Here is a 6,000-nt window from a genome sequence, read left to right on the forward strand (position 1 = left end):
ACACGCACACACAAAGGAATTGAGAAGGTGCATAGAAACTCGCATACAGCGCCGCATACAAATACATTCACAAATAAATCTTGACTTAAAGCTTTCGTGACTGCAGGAATACATATTCTATGGATCTTTCGGTAAAGCCACGTAGATAGAAAAATAAGAAAAATATCATGACGTTTCGATCGCAACACAGGTGAAGACGATTGCTTGTGTAGCGATCGAAACGTCGTGATATTTTTCTATCTACGTGGCTTTACCGAAAGACCCATAGAACATACATTCACAAATAGTTATATGTGCACCAAATATGCACGTTATAATATATACATGCAAACACGTGTACAAATACTCACAAGTTACAGTATTTTAAATGCATAGCAACACAATGAGCCATGCGGATTATAAAATTGTACGCGAATATACAACCCATCCTGTGAACATATTCATACATAATTACACACACATGTACAAACATTCATAGTAAGCACATAATAAATGTATACATATGAGGGCCGGCCCAAAATTCAGGGCACATTGGGTTATTTAATTTATTTTAACACTGGCATTAATTTTTCTAAAAAATTTCCTAAAGTTAATATTTATCTATTATCACTGTTAATATACATTTGTTATTCTTCATGTGGGGTAACCTCACATCCGTCATGTCCAAAAATCCACCACCAACTCTGAATGAATTGGGACAAAACGTAATTGACGACCGTTCAGAGATTACACCTGTAATCGTTACAACATGAAAATTCACACGTGCATTACTACTCAAGGAAAATCAGATTGAACATTTGTTCAGATAAATATAATAACCATGTGTCCTCACTTTTGGGCCACCCTGTATAACGCTTGGCCAATCTATGATTGGTTGAGGATTCCCCGCAATTTAAGGGTTGCGGATTTATTCAACCTCATCACGCCAGAATGTGATGTATACATACTCAAGCATTGAGTGCAAGATCATAGACATGATACATCATGATGATACATCATGCACACATTTACCTCGCGCTAACACCTACAAATACGCAGATACCTATATAGACACACGTACTGTGTTGTAATTATACGCCAGAATAGTTCAACTGTACTATAACCTACCCACACGAACTTCAGGAAATGATTTCAGAAGTAAACAAAGGCCGGCTGCAAAATGGAGCTAAAGATAGAGCAGAGCGAAACAAATGTCACGTACATTTATTTCACGCGAAAAAAAGGAAAATAATTGGAGGGAGACAACTGGAAAACGCAAAGGTTTACAGAACATATTGTTTCAAGCTGGACAAGGATAAATAACGTTGAAATAAAGAGGCTAGCGAGAACAGGCTGGAAGTGTCTTTCTTTTGGGAGGGATTTTAATGTGTTAACGGCAAAGCACTAAGTACATTGTGCTTAGGATTAGGAAAGTTTCCAATTGCCTACCGCGACATTTCTGGGATACGGACCCAGAAAACTGCGCGAAAACCTAAAAAAGTGCACAAATAGGAGCGAGGAGATATTTACTTTGCTGGGAATGACAACAAAATTAAGATAAAACACGTGGGATCAAAGAATAAAATCCAACTTAATAGGCACTGTCAAAAGTAAGTGGGGGGCTTGGGAAGGTGGGTTGACAGTCAGTCAATGGACCGTAGTGGCAATAGTGGCAGCAAAAATATGGATCATGCCCTCAAACGATATTGATGGAGCGATCAGAATATGAATTCTCCTGGAGGAATCCGCGAAGCTATAAAGCTCTTCCCAGATGTCCGATGAGATGAGCGAATGTGCAGGAGCGAGACGTGAAATGGCATCGCAAGCCCCCCCCCATCCCATCCCCAATCCAGCAGTGAGCAGATCACGGCTGTTCATGAAAGTGCACACATGTAGGTGATACTGTACATACACGAGCAAGTACACTCACACCATATTAGACACACGAGTCGAACACACCTAAAAATACCTCGGCATGCACATCTCACGGCCATTCAGGTTGTACACGCACGCCACCCACACATCACAGAAACATTTTGCGCATCGCATCGATAGCCAAATACGTTTCCTAACTACGTAATACACACACGGATATACTGCACCCAAACAACTGCACAATACACACACGGCGTATGCCTACATAGTACACACATTACACACATATCGGATACTCTCCGTAGACACACTGCACAATTACTGAGACACGCGTTACAATGCATACCAAATACATTACACACACATAAACATACCCAAGTATGCACACTGTACCTCAATGAAACCCACATACGACACATCGTTCACGTCTGACAATCATAGGGCCCTGCCAATCCACTGCTGGATGAGGGCCTCCCCACGCCGTGCGAGGCGTGAGGGTTAATCGACCACACTTCACCACGCCGGCCAGTGGCGGGTTTGGTCAATGTGTGTATGTGTGCGCAAACACATACACACATTCAACATATACACACTCATAACACACACACACACAACATATACACACTCATAACACACACACCACACACATTAAAAATACACACTCATAACACACACACACACTACACACACACAACACACACGCGCGCTGCACACAGGTCGACATTTGGACGCCATACACGAATCCACACAACATAACAATATACGTGTCGATATTCTACGAATTGCATGCAATACCAACACAACCACCACCACCAACCAATCCCAACCATCCCCGTATTGACCACAAACGGACACTGGGTGCCCGAAACGAGGAGAAAAAACACCACGCACACAACACACACCACACTACCCCACACACACACACACCACCACACACACAGCACCACACACATCACACACACACCCCCCACACCACCACTACAACACACCACCACCACACCACACCACCACCCCACACACACACCACACAACACACACACATACACACCCACACTACACACACATCTCGTTCAACGTGAACAGCCGACGTCGCGCGCTCTCACGTCAGTCAGGGCCGATGCGCCTCCGCCGTTGGCCGCGGTCGTCATCATCGCCTTGCCCGCAGCATGGTGGTGGTGGTTGGTTGTTGTTGGTGGTTGTTGTTGTTGGTGGTGGCTCGGGTTGATCGTTGGCGGTCGTCTCTCGGCCTCGTCCTCTCCCTCTCGGCCTCTACCTTGTGCGGATTTCGTGTCGGCCGCTCAAACGTTCAGTCACCGCGCTCACTCACTCCTCCTCGTCTTTTTGTTTTCTTCCTTCTCGGTCTAATAACGACGACGACGGCGGCGACAATAACAATAATAATGATTACACGACGCGTTCACGACTGGTCCCACTGTGGCGTTTTTGTTCGTTCGTTCGTCGTTGTCGCTTTCTCCCTCCGCAGATCGCGTCTCTCTCCCCCGCCCGCCTCCTCGCTGCTCATTTAACGTCGTGGTGGTTGTGGAGAGGGGAGGGGGGCGGGCCCACGTGGTGACGTCACAGCGCGGTGACGTCACCACGTCACAGCGCGGTGACGTCAACACGTTACAGCGCGGCCATCTTAGGTAGGGGGGGAAGCGCATCACGCTGTGGTTCAGAAAGGGAATCTTGGCTGTCGCCTGATGATGCTGGTTGTAAAAAAATTTGATTCAAAGCTTTCGTGACTGCGGGGATTCATTTTCTTTGTTCTTTCGGTAAAGTCACGTAGAAGGGAAATAATAAAATAAAAACAATAAAATTCTCACGACGTTTCGATTGCAACACAAGCAATCATCATCAGGTGTGAAAACCACAGCAAGAATTTTTTTGAAAAAAGTGGCGTTTTTCCCCCACACCTAATGATGATTGCTTGTGTTGCAATCGAAACGTCGTGAGCATTTTATTGTTTTATTTGCATTATTTTATTATTTCCTTTCTACGTGACTTTACCGAAAGAACCAAGAATATGCTGGTTGTTGTTGTTAATTTGCCGGCGAAACGTCGTACGCTCGGATTGTAAATGTTGTAGTGGGTTTACTCTCCAACATGCCGGGGTGTGTGTGTGTGCTGTACCGGTAACGAATTGTCACGTTCTGTTTACGTGGCAAACATTACTAATTAGCTGTGGCGTGTTTAACGACACATTTATATTTATGTGCGACCGAACCCAAACACCACTTATGAGTATTCTTCTTAGGTTTTTTCGGTAAAGTCACGTAGAAAGTAAAATAAAATAAAAACAAAAATCACGACGTTTCGGAGGCAACACAAGTCTCCGTCATCAGGTGGGACCGTCACAGCCAGATTAGCTGTATCAAGTGAGGCAATGATTCAAGATGTAATCCCTTAAAAGCGAGTTGAGGGGAGAGGGAGGGGGGAGCTCATCAGACTATGGTAGCCAATGAAAGGAACGTATCGGGAGGGAGGGGGGGCGAGGCCAAAAGGGTGGGCGATGGACGTGGAAGCGCTTGTGCGCAAGCGGCCAATTACTGTGACGGTCCCACCTGATGACGGAGACTTGAGTTGCCTCCGAAACGTCGTGATTTTTTGTTTTTATTTTATTTTACTTTCTACGTGACTTTACCGAAAAAACCTAAGAAGATGATTCCTTGCAGTCACGAAAGCTTCAAATCTAGAATCACTTATGAGTAGTATAGATGTATGCTATAACAGTACAGTACCTGTACAGGGTGGTCCAGATTGTCTTGTGATGCTATTCATTTCTGTTTTAAATAAATATTACTTTAAAAAACGTTTTAGATAATTAAATGGGGAGGTCGCAAGACATCTGGACCATCCTGTAAGCATATCCTTTACTTAATACCACATTATGAATTATCAGTAAGTCGAGACAAATTATATTTGGATTGCATCAAGCAATTCGGAATTTGAGACGATTTTAAATGTAACACATCTAGACTGTGTCATCAAATAAAATATCGTCTAGATTTGTTAAGTTTGAAAATATTGTTATATTTGAAGTAAATTATATTTAGAACACATAAAATATACATTTACATCAGCTTTGTTTCTTGACATAATACACAACCTATTCGCTTTCCAGATCATTTTTTTATCCAGCATTTGTTTAAGCAAGGAAACTGCAGCAGTTTATATATTACTGAGTCTCAGATGTCATTCATCAGACCATTCCATACAAACTGACCTCATTATTTTACAGTACGTCATCAATGGCTACTTTTTTAAAAAATTAAGTGGGAGTAATATTAATAATCCAATAAAAACTTCAATTCTAGATTCATGTAAAATCATTTTAATAGTAATTCATACCGGTCTGAATAAAAAGTTATATCAAGGCGCTTAAAATAGAATGTTCATATAACCACAAACAAAACATAAATATTAATTTTAAATAAGTGACATAAATACACGACACCAGCTAATGCAGTAACACAAACCAATTTTACTTATAGCCAGAGTCCATTTAGAGTAACTTTTTTTGTAATGGAGACCTCAATGTTGATGGAAGGTGCGCATACGACGTTAGATCATCTTAGTAAAGTACAATGCATCTAAACTATTTTCTATCTTAGCAAGTAAAGCCCACTGAGCCATTAACTTATACTTGCTTTTTTGCCCGACCATGGATGGGTGTCTATTGCAGTAAATTTGAAATTTCAGAAAATCTGAAATATTCAATAGAAAAATTGTTTAGGTCATGATTATTAATGAGGGGGGGGGGGGGGGCTGCCCCATGTGGAGTGACGTCACCCGCTCATGATTATTAATCAGGGGAGGGGTGCGGCATGTGGAGTGACGTCACCCGCTCATGATTATTAATCAGGGGAGGGTGCGACATGGGGAGTGACGTCACCCGCTCATGATTATTAATCAGGGGAGGGGTGCGGCATGTGGAGTGACGTCACCCGCTCATGATTATTAATCAGGGGAGGGGTGCGGCATGTGGAGTGACGTCACCCGCTCATGATTATTAATCAGGGGAGGGGTGCGACATGGGGAGTGACGTCACCCGCTCATGATTATTAATCAGGGGAGGGGTGCGGCATGTGGAGTGACGTCACCCGCTCATGATTATTAATCAGGGAAGGGGTGCGACATGGGGAGTGA

The 6,000-nt window shown here is 43.2% G+C and overlaps 1 protein-coding gene across 13 annotated transcripts in view; it reads right to left on the reverse strand.

Moving 5' to 3' along the window:
- The window catches only part of LOC144943697 (uncharacterized), a 127,990-nt gene extending 124,589 nt beyond the window's left edge, over positions 1-3,401 (reverse strand). For all 13 annotated transcript variants that reach the window (XM_078871446.1, XM_078871440.1, XM_078871447.1 and 10 more), the window contains exon 1: positions 2,958-3,401. The gene's annotated coding sequence lies outside the window, so the exon portion shown is untranslated. The remainder of the gene's footprint in view (positions 1-2,957) is intronic.
- Between the last annotated feature and the right edge of the window lie 2,599 nt (positions 3,402-6,000).

Source organism: Lampetra fluviatilis, chromosome 32, assembly GCF_964198595.1.
Source record: "Lampetra fluviatilis chromosome 32, kcLamFluv1.1, whole genome shotgun sequence".
Lineage (NCBI taxonomy): Eukaryota > Metazoa > Chordata > Hyperoartia > Petromyzontiformes > Petromyzontidae > Lampetra > Lampetra fluviatilis.